Genomic DNA, 17,740 nt, shown 5'->3' on the forward strand with positions numbered 1-17,740 from the left:
TCTGGCTATATATCTGATTTCTCAGTTGCATGTAAAAACAAGTTTAACTAGTGTTTTTAAAACTTTGAGTTCCACATTCTCTCCCTTCTTCCCTCCCCACCCACCCTCATTGAGAAGTCAAACAATTCAATATAGGTTATACATGTGTAGTTATTCAAAATACTTCTATAATACTGTTATAAAAGACTAACTATATTTCCCTCCATCCTATCCCATTCCCCACTTATTCTATTTTTCTCTTTTGACCCTGAACTTTTTCAAAAGTATTTGCTTCTGACTACCCCCTCCCCCAATCTGCCCTCCCTTCTATCTTTCCTCCCCCTGCCCCTTTATCCCTTTTCCCCTTACTTTCCTATAGGGTAAGATTCCCAATTGAATGTACATGTCATTCCCTCTTTAAGCCAAATCCTATGAAACTAAGGTTCATTCATTCCCTATCACACCCCCTTCTCTACCCCTCCATTGGGAAACCTTTATCTTGTCTCTTTTATGTGAGAAAATTGACCCCATTCCATCTCTCCCTTTTTCTTCTGCCAATATATTACTCTCTCCTTAATTTTACTTTTTAGATATCATGTGTTCATACTTAACTTACCCTGTGCCATCCTTCCATCCATCTATCTATCTATCTGTCTATCTATCTATCTATCTATCTATCTATCTATCTGTCTGTCTGTCTGTCTGTCTGTCTGTCTGTCTGTCTGTCTGTCTGCTGTCTGTTTATCCATCTATCTATCTAATCCATCTATCTAGAAAGACAGACAGATAAATATTTCCTCCAACTACCCTAATACTGAGAAAGGTCTCATGAGTTACAAATATCATCTTTCCATGTAGGAATGTAGACAGTTCAACTTTAATAAAAACCTTATGATTTCTCTTTCCTGTTTACCTTTTCATGCTTCTCTTGATTCTTGTATTTAAAAGTCAATTTTTCTATTCAGTTCTGGCCCTTTCAGCAAAAATGCTTGAAAGTCCTCTATTTCATTGAATGCCCATATTTTCCCCTGAAGTATTTACTCAGTTTTGCTGGATATATGATTCTTGGTTTTAATCCTAGCTCCCCTGACCTCCAGAATATCATATTCCAAGCCCTTTGATCCCTTAATGTAGAAGCTGCTAGATCTTATGTTGTCTTGACTGTATTTCTACAATACTTGAATTGTTTCTTTCTGACTGCTTGCATTATTTTCTCCTTGACCTGGGAACTCTGGAATTTTACTACAATATTCCTAGGAGTTTTCTTTTGGGATCTCTTTCCAGAGGTAAACAGTGGATTCTTTCAGTTTCTATTTTACCCTGTGGTTCTAGAATATCAGGGCAGTTTTCCTTGATAATTTCTTGAAAGATGATATCTAGGCTCTTTTTTTGATCATGGCTTTCAGGTAGTCCAATAATTTTTAAATTCTCCCTCCTTGTAATGGGAATGTAAATTTGTAAGATCTTCCCTGCCCCTAGGCTAAAGTGCACCTGGAGCCTGGGGTGGGAGGCTTGTTTTTCTGTAGATACTTCTTGATTGGCCAGTGGGTCCAGAAGGTTGTTACATTCTCTGAGCCAGGAGAAGGCTATATAAGCCCTGATGTGTAGCTTTGTTTTGGGGCTCACTTTGAGAAGTGTTCTGTGATTTGATCTGGATTCTGGGAAGCCATTGTCCAGAGCCCCCCGGCTTTGAAAAACCCAGATGTTGATTTGGTATGGATGTAATGGTTGGACAGTTTGGAAAGCTGTCTACTTGATCTATTTCTGTCTTGATAATTCTGCCTGTATATTTTGAAGTTCAGGGTGCTGACCTTTTTCCCCTGAACAAGGTAAACGATATATGTCTGACTGATTAAAGTAAGCTTGTTAACCCATTTTGAGTTGCTTTCCTTTATCAAAGCAGATCTAAGAACCTGTGTGAGCAGCCACCCTGGGGACACTGGGGTGCTTGCTGCTACACTCCTGGATCTACTTTTCAGGTCAGTGTTTTTTTCCAATAAGATATTTTGCATTGTCTTTTCTTTTTTTCATTCTTTTGGTTCTCTTTTATAATTTCTTAATTCCTCATAGTCATTAGCTTCCATTTGCTCCATTCTAATTTTTTAAAGAATTATTTTCTTTAGTGAGCTTTTGGACCTCCTTTTACATTTGGCCAATCTGCTTTTTAAGATGTTTTTCTCCTCATTGGATTTTTGGATCTCTTTTGCCATTTGGGTTAGTCTATTTTCCAAGGTGCTATTTTCTTCAGTATTTTGGGGGGGGAGGGTTCCTTTAACAACATGTTGACTCATTTTCATGATTTTCTTGCATCACTCTCATTTCTATTCCCAATTTTTCCTCTACTTCTCTTAATTGATTTTCAAAATCCTTTTTAAGCTCTTCCATAGTCTGAGATCAATTCATATTTTTCTTGGAGGTTTTTGATGTAGAAGCTTTGACTTTGTTGTCTTCTTTTCATTGTGTGTTTTGGTCTTCCTTGTCACCAAAGTAAGATTGTATGGTCTGAGGGTTTTTTTTACAATGTTTGCTCATTTTCCCAACCATATACTTTACTTTCTAACTCGTTGTCAAGGTAGGACTCTGCTTCCAGTGGGGGTGTGGGTGGAAGTGGGTCTACTGTCCCAGGCTTCAAGGGGTTTGTATCTGCCTCTTGATGCCCCGGTGTCTGTGGGCCTAGAGCTCCAGAAGCAGCCACTGCTGCCACTGCCGCTGCTGCCAGTGCTGCTATCTCTGCCACCTCTGACCTCTGAGATCAGACCCCAGCCAAACTGTGTTCCTCTTTTACCCAGATCCCACAGAGTTTTCCCACTGACCTTTTAAGCTGTCTTTAGTGTTTGTGGGTTGAAAAAAACTCAAAAGTTGTTCTTAAAACAATACCACTGTTACAGTATACAATGATCTCTTGTTTTTGCTCATTTCACTCTTCATTATTTCATGTAGCTTTCTCCATGCTTTCCTGAAATCATTGAACTCATCATTTTTATGTCAATTTAATATTCCATCATGAACATATATCATGATTTGGTTAACCACTCCCCAATTGATGGGCATACCTATAATTTCCAGTTCTTTTCCACAACAAAGACAACTGTAATAAATATTTTAGAACATGTAGATTCTTTTCCATTTTCCCTTGTCTTCTTAGGAAACAGACCAAATAGTGGTATGGATAGGTAAAAGTCTATAAGTAGTTTGATAACTCTTTGAACATAATTCCAAATCTCTATGCAAAATGGGTGGATCAATTCACAAATCCACTAAGAATGAGTTAAGGTTCCAACTATTCCATGTCCCCTCCCACATTGTCATTTTCTCCTTCTATCATTTTAGCCAATGAGATAGATGTAATATGATATCTCAATGTTGTTTTAATTTGCATTTCTCTAATCAATAATGATTTAAAGCATTTTTATATGACTATAAACGGTTTTGATTTCTTAATCAGAGAATTGCCTGTTTATATCCTTTGACCATTTATCAATTGGGGAATGATTTGTGCTCTTACAAATTTGAAAAAGTTCCTTATAAATTAGATAAATGAGACTTTTATCTGAGAAATTGTCTATTAAAAAATTTCCCACTTTTTTGCTTTCCTTCTGATTTTTGCTACATTTGTTGTATCTATACAAAAACTTTTTAATTTAATTTAATCAAAATTATCCATTTTATATCTCACAACTCTTTATCTCTTCTTTGTCCATAAATTGTTCATCTATCCATAAGTCTGATAGGTAATATGTTCCATATACTTCAAATTTTCTTATAATATCTTGCTTTATATCTAGGTCATGTATCCATTTTGACCTTATCTTGGTAAATGGTGTAAAATATTGGTCTATGCCCAATTTCTGCCAGATTGTTTTCTAGTTTTCCAAAAATTTTTATCAAACAATGAGCTTTTATCCCCAAAATTTAAATCTTTGCACTTGTCAGTCACTGGGTACCTATACTTGTTTGCTACTGTAAATTATATTTCTACTCTGTTCCACTGATCTATCTTTCTATTTTTAAGTCAGTATCAGATAGTCTTGATAATTACTGCCTCATATTATACTTTAAAACCTGGTACTACTAAACCATCCTTTACATTTTTTTTCCTCTTAGTTCCTTTAATATTACTGACCTTTTGTTCTTCCAAGTGAATTTTATTATTTTACTAACTCTGTAAAATATGTTTTTTAATTTAATTGGGATGGCATTGATTATATAGATTAATTTTGGTTAAGTTGTCATTTTTAATATATTGGCCCTGCCTACCAATGAACAAATAATATTTCTCCATTTATTTAAATCTGATTTTAATCATGTCCAAATTTTTTTTATGGTTTTGTTCGTATAGATCCTGGATTTGTTTTGGTAGGTGTATTCCCAGGTATTTTATACTTTCTAGAATTATTTTACATGGAATATCTCTAGCTATTTCTTCCTGCAGGGTACTTTTGGTAATACATAGGAATGCTGATGATTGATGTGGGTTTATCTTATATCTTGCTACTTTTCTAAAATTATTAGTTATTTCAATTAACTTTTTAGTTGAGTCTTTGGGATTTTACAAGTATATCATATCATATCATCTGCAAAAAAAGAGGTAGTTTTATTACCTCATTCCCTATTCTGATTCCTTCTATTTCTTTTTCTTCTCTTCTATCTATTGCCAAGATTTTCAATACAATACTGAATAGTATTGGTGACAGTGAGCATTTTTGTTTCATGCCTGATGCAACTGGGAAGACTTCTAGCTTATCCCCATTACAAATAATATTTGCTAAAAGTAAATGCTTCTTATCAATTTAAGGAAAAGTCTATTTATGCCTATGCTTTCAAGCATTTTAATAGAAATAGGTGTACTTTATCAAATTCTTTTTCTGCAGCTATTGATATTATTATATTGTTTTTGCTACTTTTATTATTGATATAATCAATTATGTTTATAGTTTTCATTATGTTAAGTTATCCCTATCTTCCTGGAATAATTTTACCATTGGTGTTGTTACTGCTTACTAATATAACAAGTACTAATATCTAATGCGATACATTAAAACAGCATTTAGCCTCTCAATGCTGCTAGGCAATTTCCTAAGAATGGATTTTGTAGAACATTTATTGATTGTTTATAAATTGTCATTGGGTTTATTCACTGTAAGTTCTCTACACCATTGACCTCATAAGTCTGGAACATAGAGATAGATAGATACAAATACATACATTGTGATATATAATGCTAATTCTAAATAACAATAAATGCACTATTTTGAAGAAAATACAAATGATGCTTTAGTGTTTTCCTATAGCATAATTCACAAAGTACTGATGTTTTCTTCATTTAGAGCAAGCTGTAAAATTGTCTTCATTAAAGCAGAGGTTGGCTCTTAGAATTGCATTTATTCAGCTAACATTTGACTTTTAATTGATTTTTAATAACCCTAGAGAAAAGGCATCATGTTCAGCAATTTCTTTACACACTAACTTGCTATGTTTCATAGCTATTTCTGTCCTCCTCCCCCTCTTAATAAGTGTCATACTGACCTATAATTTTCTGCTATATATTCAACAGTGTCTATAACATATTATATACTATATATTATTATAATATAATTACATTCAATAATATCTATTATAGATAACATACATGTAGCATAATATATAATTACATTCAACAGTGTCTATTATATGCATATAATAGACAATATTGAACATAATGAGACAGAAAATTACTGGTAAGCATGATTAGCTCTCACTAAGAGGAAGAGAGAAACAATATCTATCAAATATAGAAAGTTAGGAAATTGCTGAACATGATGTCTTTTTTTCCTAGGTTTATTAAAAAAACAATTTTGTCAAATGTAAGCTGAGTAATGCAGTCCTTAGAGCCCACCTCTGCTTTAATGAACACAACTTTATAGTTTGCTCTAAATGAAAAAAAAAATCAGTACTTTGTGAATTATGCTATAGTAAAACACTAAAGCATTATTTGTGTTTTCTTCATAGTTACATTATTGCTTTTTTCAAGACAAGTGATGAAATGAGATAATTTTACCAAAAAAGAAATCCTGAAGGAGCAAGAAGGAGCAATCTAAAGGAGAGTAGGCAACACAGAACACTCAACCAAATGGACATGATCAGCATGGCACCATTCCTCTTAAGTTTGTTAAATTCTGATGTGGAATTCTGAAGAAAAATCTACAGGAGAAAAGGAAATATTGAACAGGGGAAAAGAGGAACTTCAAGGTCAATCAACATGGGTGCCACCTGTATTGATAGTGAAGATGAGGTCAGAATCAATCAATCCCTCAATAGCCTTTTATTAAGTTCCTACTATATGCCAGGCACTGTACTAAGTGCTAGGCAGAAACATGACTATGATGAGTTATTTCTCACTGGATATTATGTGAGTTCACATGACATTTAGGGTATAATAAGATAGTGAGTTCCTTTTGTTAAAAATCAGGTTTCATTCCATTTTGAGAGTTTCCAACTCTCTTCTGTGTTTCATTGTAGTTTTGTAGGAAAAAACAAAGATTTGTATCATCAAGGCAAGAATATGAACACCATCCTTGATCCTCAGGACACATATAAGAGAAAGCTGAAATTGATGCAGGATTAAAAATGACTGAAACTAAACCAGTGATTTTCCTCACAGAGAAGAAGAACCATCAGCACAATTAATAAATATAACCTTTGTGCCTTAGGTTCTTCTAGCATGAAGGACACAGTTTGTCTTCAGATTGGTAGTGTGAGTTTATCTTGTTATTTAGCATCAACCCCAATTTAGAGACCTAGGGAATATACTCAACTTTAAAACACCACAGTCTGAGTTACTAAGGTATTTTAATAATACTTAACTCTATCATAATAATTCTACCTTCACTTATATCTATTTATTTTGTCCTCAATCCCTTTCAGAGAGAAAATCTCCCTGAAGTCACCTGAGATCCACTGTTTTCCAACTGGTTCACCATTTCTAAGGATTTACTAACAACATTTGCTGCCTCTTGAGCAAGGCTTTCAAGTAAATGGTGATGTCTTTTTTATTCTTATACTAATAGCATTTTACTTATACTACTATTATACATAAATGCACTAATCTGTATTACATTTACATGTGCATATATTTTAATACCACTTACCACCGCTTTAAAAACAGAAGTTATCAATAATTTTCTTTTATATCACTCAGTGACTTCCATAGAACATTGTTCATAGGAGGGTACTTAAATTTTTATTTGAATGAATGAGTACTACTGTCTCATAACCTAAGTGAGTCCCTCTGGAGGTCTGCTACTCTCTGCTAGTAGAGCCATATGAGTTGCTCAGTGCCTTCTTCATACCTTCTGAGGTTTCCTGCTTTCCCCCCATTTATCCTAAGTATTGTTTGAAATGAACTTTAGGACCTTACAATGAATAGAGTTGGACCTGGAGTCAGGAAGTCTTAAGTTCAAATGAGGCTCAGACAGTAGCTGTGGGACCTTAGGTAAGTCACTATCTCAGTTTCATCATTTACAATAATATCATCTACCTCACAGTTTTTCTTGTGAAGATTGGATGAGATAAAATTTGTATAGTATGGGTGGCTAGGTGGAGCAGTGAATAGAGAGCCGGCCCTGGAGTCAGGAGGACCTGAGTTCAAATCTGGCCTCAGACACTTAACACACACACAAAAAAAAAACTAGCCGTGTGACCTTGGGCAAGTCACTTAACCCCAATTGCCCTCCAAAAAGCAAAAAAAAAATTTTTTTGCATAGTACTTTGCATATTTTAAAGTGCAGTATAAATGCTGGCTACTGTTATCTCTATTAATTTTATTTTTTATTATTATTATTTTAATAATTGTTACTATTTCAATCTAGTGCTAGCTCTTTCAAAAGAGAGTACCAACACTGATATAGAAGTGCTAGAAAATGAACCTGGCCCAAAGGTGGGGAACCTTCAGCCTCAAGGCCACATATGACCTACTAGGTCCTTGGGTGCAGCCTTTTAACTGAGTCCAACTTTTACAGAACAAATCCTTTTATTAAAGTGATTTGTTCTATGAAATTTGGACTCAGTCAAAAGGCCACACTTGAGGACTTGGTGGGCCACATGTGGCCTCAAAGCCACAGATCCCCATCCCTAACCTGGCCCATGGTCTGCTATCTACTGTCTCAGATTCTTCCTTACATGTCACATCTTCTCTACCTTTTTTAATAATATAGCTCATAATGACCAAGGGTTAGAGTATGGTGATCAAAGGACTGCAGTAACTTTCTCAAAGAGGTGTTCTAGAACATGCTCTTTTCTAGAACTGACTGAGAAAAATCATGGACTCCAATCCCCCCACAATGTTAAGGTGATTCCCATTTATCTGTTCTTCAAAGTCTTCTTGAAGGAAGATGAGGTGTCCTTCAGCAAATGACTGCACTATAAATTTCCAGAGTCCATAAGAGCATATTGATTGAGCTTCAGATTACTCCCATGAGGTATTGGAACATATGATGTGAATTAAGCAGACACAAGAAATAAAGAAATCCTTACCACAATGGGTCATGAAAACTTTACTAACTGAAATGTAATTTTAATATTTATGTTATTTCTATATTTGTGTTGTATATTAAATTTTAATTAATTTAATTAAGTTCCTGGTCAAATTCTCTACTTCTCATTTCTCTACAATTTTTAACATGCTTACATTGCCTTTTCTTAAAATCTACATTCCCCTCTCCCTGTCACCAACTTAAGTCCTCTTAAAATAAATCATCTCATCTTATCCTATTTTTCCCCATGGAACTCCATGGAACCTAAATGTTCCTTCCTGGACATTTTTATACATATTTCCAAAGAATATTGAAGATTATATTAATTTCCAGTGAAACTTGGTTTGAACTTTATGGTCTCTGACTGTTAAAGCCTAGTGGCTACATAGGAAATATCTTTATAGGTGGACTAATTTTTCCTCTTTGTAAAAACTGAAATCTTGTTCTGTTGCTTAGTGTGGAGGTGGCCTGAGCTCAGGAAACTTATGCTTTGAATATAAACTTTGTTAGAGATCTCTCTTTCAGGTATACCAAAGTGATTGAATATGGAGGGAATCATCCCAAGAAGTTGGGCATTATCTGATGAATTTACTGCATGAGAGTAATCCATAAAAACATGTATGTCAAGGTTCCCTCCATCATTGCAAATAATAGCCCCCTCTTATTTAATAGATGGTCTTTGAGAGTTTCTGGGGATGAAATTCTCATCCTCATAATGTTAACCTGGTGACAAAACTTTTTGAACTTTGACTACTCTGTGGGCAACACACAGTCATAAAGCCTGTCATGGGGCCTGACCTTAGGTTTAATCAATCTATACTCCACATATTCCATTGGATCCAGGATAACTTCCACTCTATAATTAAGCAAAGTTCAGAACTTTGGTAAAGGTAATGAAGATATTCTTGGGGGATTATAAAAACTCATCCAGACCAATTTTTGCATCAAATATAACACTGCATGATATCCAGAACAAAAGAGATGATGTCAAGTCATCACATCTATGCTACTGTACACAGCTGAAGACATTACATTTGCTAAGCTGGAGTACATTCAGGGGAAGTTATATTCTTGGGTCCAAAGATCACTTCAGGCAGCAACTGCAGCCATGAAATTAAAAGATACTCCTTGGACGAAAAGTTATGGCAAATCTGGATAGCATACAAAAAAGCAGAGATGTTACTTTGCCAACAAAGGTTCTCACTGTCAAAGCTATGGTTTTTCCAGTAGTGATATCTGTGAATGTTGGATTAAAATGAAAAGTGAATGCCAAAGAATTGATGCTTTTGAGTTGTGGTGCTGGAAAAGACTTCTGAGGGTCCCTTGGAGAGCAAGGAGGTCACATCAATCAGTACTTAAAGAAATTAAATCAGATTATTCATTGGAAAGTCATATACTGAAGGTAAAACTTATATACTTTGGCCACATAATGACAAGATAGGACTCATTGGAAAAGATCCTCATTTTGGGAAAAATTGAAGGCAAAAGTAAAAAGGGATGGCAGAAGATGAGATAGATAGTGTCATGGAAAGAATGAACATGAACTTTGACAGAATTCAAAAGCATGCTATGGTCCATGGGATCATGAAGAGTCAGACATGACTGAAAAACTGAACACAATGATAACAACAAACTAGGATGGGAAAGACAAGAGAATCAATTGTCTACAAGAATCAAAGAAAATTAGGACTTTTTTAGCTTGCAAAAGATTTGGGGGGGGAGAAGAGAGGAGGAAGTTCTGTTATGTTGGCTATCTTTAAGAATTTGAAGAGTTGTCACATGAATAATAATTGAGGAGGAGGAGGAAATAATGGTAATTTGCATTTATGTAGTGTTTTAAGATTTGCAAAGTACTTTACAAATATTTTCTCATTTTATGTGAAATATACAGGGGTGGCTAGGTGGTGCAGTGAATAGAACACTGGCCCTGGAGTCAGGAGGACCTGAGTTCAAATCTGCCCTGGACACAACACAAAACTAGCCATATGACCTTGGGCAAGTCACTTAACCCCAATTGCCCTACCTTCCCTTCTCAAAAAAAAAGCAAAAAGAAATATACATTAGATTTGTTTTGATAGGATTCAAAGTGAAGAATAAAGAACAATATGTAGAGAGGCAATTATTTACTCAACATGAGAAAAAACTTTCTAACAATTAAAATATGGAATAATGATGGTGATTCAGGAGGCAGTGAAGTCTACAAGTAAGGGCAAATGACCATCTATCAGAAATGCTGTAGCAGAGATTGAAACTTAGACTGCAATTGGACTAGATTATATCTGAGGCTCCTCCAACTCTAAGATTCTGATTTTTGTGACAAATGCCCCTTAAGTCACTCCTAAAGAGAACATAAACCATATCATATAGGTACCACCACATGCTTAAGCATTCATTGAGCCTATAATAGTCACAAATAAGGACCAACAAATGAACTCTTGTTGAAAGTAAGCATTACTTTTTTGCATTCTTTAAGACAATGTTTAAATAGTTTTGGTTGTGTGTTATACAAATACAGTGAAATTTCCAGGATAGCCAATAAGGTTTTACTTTCTGTAGCAGCAAGCACCCTAGCATACCCAGGGTGGCTGCCAACACAGGCTCTTAGATCTACTTTTATAAAGAAAAACAACTCAAAATGGGTTAACAATCTTGCTTTAATCAAATATATGTCATTTACCTAGTTCAGGGGGAAAAGGTCAGCACCCTGAACTTAGAGAATACAAACAAGTTACAAGCAGAGAAACAGATCAGCAGACAGGCTTCCAGCTGTCTGACCATTACATCCATACCTAGTCAGCTACCAGAGAGGGAAGCACCAACATCTGGGTTTTCAAAGCCAGGGGGCTCAACGGCTGCTCAGAGTCTCATCTGCTCAAATCGCACAACTCTTCTCAAAGTAAGCCCCAAAGCAAAACCTAACATATATAGCCTTCTTCAGGGTCAGAAAACGTCACTACCCTCTTGACCCACTGTGCAATCACAAAATAACAAGGTGTGGGCATTCCTGAAAACACAAGCTTCCCATCATAGGCTCCATGTGACCACATTCAGCCCATTAGGGGGTAGAGTATATTTTCAAATCTGGGAAGGTTCTCAGAGTCATTTAAGCCTATCAAAGGGCCTAGGGGCAGGGAAAATCTTAGATTCCCATTCCCATAACACCTTCATAAGAGGAAAATATGATTAGAGAATTGCTTTTTTAAGCATATTTCCCTTTACCATGTTAAATGTCTTTCATGAGAAAAAGAGACGCCCTTCAACTCTATTCTTCATGAATCTATTTTGTGCCAGGCACTGTACTGGAGATATAAAGACAAAGCCAGTATCTGCCCTCAACAAACTTCTATGGAGGGTAACAACATATATAAATGTTGGTATATACCAGATGAATAAAGAATAAATTAAAAGTAATTTGGGGGAATAGCACACCAACAACTGAAGATATCAGGAGAGGTTTCTGGGAAGGAATTGAAGGAGAAGGTAGTATGCCATGTACAGGAGCCACAAGTAAGCCTTAAAAGCTCATTTTAAAAAAATTTTTTTTAGGGCCGGCCAGGTAGCACAGCGAGTAGGAGCACCGGCTCCAGTGTTGGGATGACCTGGAGATCGAATCCTGGTCTCAGACACTCAGCACCACACCCAGAAATAACTGGCCGTATAACCTTGAGCAAGTTACTTAACACTGATTGCTTTAAAAAAAAATGTTTTTAGTTATAAGATTCCTTAAGATCTCTTTCCCTCTCACACTATTAAACAGCCAAACTGTGAAAATGTGCAATACTTTTTTTTTATTTTAATGGAAATAGACAATACTTTAAAATAGCATTACTTTTGTTTTATCATAACAATTTATATTCTCTTCTCTGGGACCATGTCATGGTCATTTCTTATTTTTAATATGTTTACTAAGCTGGGTGTGTCAAAGAGGTTGCTCCTCACGAAGACAATGCCTGAAGAACACAAAATAGTCTCCATACAGAGTATGAAGGCTATTTAAGCCTCATTAAGTAGAAAATGGATTCTGCTTCATAATGTAGACATATTTCTCCTCTCTTTCACCTTGTATCTGTCAGAAGCCATTATTGTTGGATGTTTCAGTGGTGCTGAATATTAGTATTCTTAATACAAATTGCAACTATTTTGAAGAGTGGCATATCACTACAACCACTTGTGATACTTATTTCCCTATTGAATAGAACAGCCCAGTGGTATTCACAGCTGTCACAAACATTTAGAGCAGTGCTCAAAGGGCTGTGGCTGATGTTCTTTTCATAAGAACAAGTATATGTAAGCTGAAGAGCAATTAATTCTATTATTGTTTGATAGTCCTAGCCCATCTGTTTCCATTTTCAATAATGCACTAGCTATATGATACTATGTCTTCTCCTTTCATTTGAAAGGCATTACATTTCCCTTATTATCAGGTCAGTACTGTTTAAAGTCTATAATAAGTACACATGCTCTCTCAGAGTTGGATTTTCAAGGTAATACTCCAATGAAGATCTAATAGAATGTTTATATTTTATTCTATATTAATGCAAAGTGTTACACATTTGATCAAGGAATTGATCCAAATATGCAGAGAGTATTTAAAAAAAGATGAAGAAGAAGGTCACCTATATAAGGAGCAACTTTCAAATTTTTGGCCTCCTTGAAAAGTCTGAAGGCAGTAGGAAGTAGGGTGCTCATGCATACTTAACCCAGGTAGGACTTCTGTCAGGTGAAACCTACATCCAAACCTCCTATTGCCTACACAGTCACACTGAATCATACACTTTTAATTTGTAATTTGGGAATTTCAATTTGGAAGGGACTTCAGCAATCATTCAGTCCAATCCATGCGTGAAAAGAATTTTCACTCTATTTTATTTAACAAGTGGTTAGCTAACCACTGCTTTAATGAGGGCAGAATCTAATGATACAATAGAAAGAGCAATGCTCAGAAGTCCAAGGACCTGGGTTGATATTCTGTCTCTGACACTCTTTGTGTGACCTTGGGCAAGTTATTTAAACTTTTCTGGGTTTTAATTTTCTCTTCAATAAGTGAGGAGTATAGTAAGACACTGAACTTACATGGCTACAATCTTCTGAACTTTCAAAGGAAAGGAGTCTACTTTTGGAAAGGTCTCATTTTTAAGAAGTTTGTCCTAACACAAAGCTAAAATTTACAGAAAGAAGGGAAAGAAAACATCCACCTATTGCTGCTAGTTCTGCCCTCTGGATTCAAACAGAACAAGGCATCCCTTGACAGGGATTCATCCCTTGAACATGACAGCCCTTCAAACTCTTTAATAGAGCTAGCATGTCCCCACTGAGTCTTCTTTTCACCAATTTTATTACTATCAATATTATGATGATTTTTGTTATTATTATACTTCTCCATTTACTTCAACTGATCCTCATTTAATACAGATTCAAGGTCCTTCACTAATCTGGTTGCCCTCTTCTGAACACTCTTTTCAATGTTTTTAAACTTCTGTATTCTGCCAATTAATTTACCTCTGTGCTCTATACCTAGAAATACCATTTCTGTCTGCTAACATGCCTGTTAACACTATCAGACATTTCTGGAACATTTTTTAGAGTACTCAACCAAACTTTTATGACTTCCAGTTCCCTGGTATCATATTTCCCCACTCAATGTGTTAAGTGACATGCTTGTATTTAAAGGTTTGTAAGAGAGATGGAGTGGGGGAGATGTCCAAGTAGGAAATTTTTAATGTAGAAAATCACTCCAAAGACATGGATTGGAAATTCATATTTAACTTAAAATCTTCAAGAAATTTGGGGGCAGCTAGGTGGCACAGTGAGTAAAGTGCTGGCCCTGGAGTCAGGAGCACCCCAAGTTTGGTTCCAACCTCAGACACTTAACACACAAAAAAAAATACACACTAGCCATGTAAACTTGGGAAAGTTGCTTAACCTCAATTGCCCTCCAAAAGGCAAAAAAAAAATTTTTAAAGAAATTCTAGAAGTTGAGTGCTATGTCCATGGTCACACAACTTTACTTCAGAGGCAAAACAGGAATCTATGTTTCCTTGACTCCAAAACTGACCACTATGTCATGCTGCCTCTCACTTTCCTTTCTATACTATAAATTTTTTTAATGCTATCAGTTGGGGTGGCTAGGTGGTACAGTGAGTAGAATGCCAGTCTTGGAGTCAGGAGGACCTGAGTTCACATCCAGCCTCAAACACTTGAAATTGAAATAAGGCAATAAAGCTTATAAAAAGATTTCCTGTAATAAAGTGCACTTGTACTTAGTCTTACACATCTTAGTTTTTGTCCAAATTCACCAAAGCATAATTTTATTTCCTTAAGCATTAACAAGTTCCTTTAAGAAGTAATGAAAGAAAACACTCATCATCCTACTGGTATCACTGATTTTTATAGATGGTACCAGAAGCAAAAATATAGTGACTAATATGGTGTGACAACAAGATCAAGGTAAGGAGACACATTCCTAGTGTCCTAGCCTCACAGAATTACATTTTGCCAAGGCCAGCATCACCATTAGTTATCCTTTTACAGAGATGACTATGACCTCATAGACTTAAACAGACATAACGCAGTAGAGAATCTGTGCACTTGCAGCTAAACAATACTATACTTGTCTCTAATTATAGGCAGAATATTTCTTTCATTTAAATAAAGCTATTTAATCCTTTTCTTCACTGTAGATCCTTCATGACTTCCTGGAGATTTGGGTTACTTATAATGATGTTACTATGCTATAAACTTTCATAATAGAGTTCAATAAAGTTACAAATAAAATAATAACCATATATCAGTGGAAGACTGAATGAATGTGCTGTAGTCTTCAATAGGCTATTTTTCACCACTGCCCCCTGTGGTGAGTCATTATGGTATCTCCATTTTACTGCAGCCACCAAGAAAATAGTGTAATTTGCAAATTTCTTCCTTTTTCAATTATCTGAGCAATTTAGTTTTATCCTTGCTTCTCTTCCCTTAAACTGCACCAGAGATTATTGCAACTATAACATAAGAAGTTTTCTCATCATAAATCCAAGTTTGTCTGGGCATCTGCCAATCAAAAGATTAAGCCAAGGTTCAGTAGTCCTGTGTTAAAATTTTTCCCTGTACACAGTTTCTCATCTTAATTATATAGTTTGTGGTTCATTTAAAATTGACAAATGGAACGGATGAATGTGGCTTTTCCCAGCCACATAATTTAGACTGTTTTATTGTTATTTACTTGATGCAAGATGCTCTAGTACTAACTAATCTCAAGTGAAATACTTTGAATTTGAATTAAATGTTTGTAAATCCCTTCAGTCTTGTAGTATTAGCTTGCTGAGAGATCTATACCTAGTTTTGCAAAGAGTTAATGATCATAAAAATGACCGATCTTAGGCAAAATCATGTATAATTTAGAATTACAATAATATAATTTTTAGATGTTGGCACTATTTAAAATATTTCTTCATATAGGGGAAAGCTAACAAATTAGTCTTGTGGGCACTATTAGCCGATGGTGACAAAGCAGACCTTCAACCTGCCTCCTGACTACACAGCACTTCTCACTATGGCCCAATGTCCACACCTGACTTCCCTAAGCAATATCCCCAGTAATTTCTGCCCATATTTCCTCCTTTATTGGCCCCTAAGGAACATCCTCCACTATCAAGTTATTGTCTATCACTCTGGGTAAGATTTGACAAACTCAGTCTACCAGAGGTATTAATTAGAGATAATGACTTAATGGGTTATCTCTTCCAGGCATTTTCACATTTTAACAAGAGGTAAGCTTGATCCAAAGGAAATGATACAATATGGCACACTATAAAAGGTTTAATGCCCATCTATAGCATCTCATTTTATAGTTAAGGAAATTGAGGCCTAGAGAGTTATATGACTTGCCCTGGTCATGGAGGTAATAAGTGAAAGAGATAGTATTTGAACTTATGTTTCCTAAATGTGAGGTTAGCATTGTTTCAACTACATTATGTTTAGGCAATTTTAGACTTCAACAAGTCTCTAGGGAAGCTATTACAAGGCATGAAGGTTTGCCTGGGGCTGCTGTAAGCACACTGCATAGTTAATCTAGTCTATGACCACACATAATGCTGGCTCTGCTGATAAATAAAATAAATTGGGATTGACATCTTTAGAAATACAGAAGGGAAGGTGTGGATTCAGAAGAGGAATCTGGGATTGCAGAATCACCATTTATACGTGCAGATACATGGTGACAATTGTACTTTTTAAAAAAAGAGAAGGAAAGATCTTGAAAAAAATGAGTTTTCATTTGGTTTAACTATCTCCATGGAAATAGACTAATAAGAGTAGTCTGTGCTGTTGATATGTGGAAATTTTGCTTTAAAAATTAACATGATCTGGCAGATCTACCCAAAGTAAAGGAAAGGGTGAAAGGATTTTCTCTGATAACACAAGAAAGATTAAATTTACTAGGCAATTAATTCAGTGATGAGTTATGAAGATCTATCTTCAAATGTCATGACTTTATCATAGAAAGAGAAACTGAAGTAACTGAATATATTTAGGCTAGACAAGACTTGGGGGGAGTAGATGTAATACCTGTGTATCTTACTTTTGTTAAACTTTATTATATTTAGAAAGATGTCATAGGGAAGAGATATTGTGCTTATTTTTGTGTGCTTCCAAAGGGCAGAAATAGGACCCACAGGAGGAAATTACCTGGAGACAGATTTCATTCAGCTCAATATAAGGATAAACTATTAGAGCTGCGCAATATTGAAGTAGCCTATGAAAACAAGTTGTGAGCTCCTTGTCACTCACTGGAAGAGTTCAAATAGAGGGAGCCTGACTACCTGTCAGAAAAGGTATAGAAGTAATTCCTTCACAGGATAATCTCTGAGTTCAAGATCACTTTCAACACTACAATTATGTCATATATTGACACCTTACATTTGTATGATTTTTTTCATAATGTTTTCATGTTCACTATCTTATCTGAATAATGCAACAACTTGGGTACATGGATGCAGCTTCCATATTGGGAGATTGGCTGTGATGATGAAATATTCAGACATTACCCTAAGTTCACCATTTGGTGACTTAGAATGTCTATTCTGGAACTGTGCTTTAGGGGACTCTTGGGAGAGGATCAAAAGCCTGCTTAACTTTCTATCAATTTTTTTCTTTATTAGCATGTGTGCAGAATCCAGGCGGGCACCTAATCCCTGGATACCAGATTCCCTGTTCCTCTGAGAGCCCATGCACTTTTGTCAAAAACAACAGGAATCTGA

Source organism: Petaurus breviceps, unplaced genomic scaffold (genome assembly GCF_028583685.1).
Source record: "Petaurus breviceps papuanus isolate PSGF00001 unplaced genomic scaffold, PetGlider_PUasm1.0 175, whole genome shotgun sequence".
Lineage (NCBI taxonomy): Eukaryota > Metazoa > Chordata > Mammalia > Diprotodontia > Petauridae > Petaurus > Petaurus breviceps.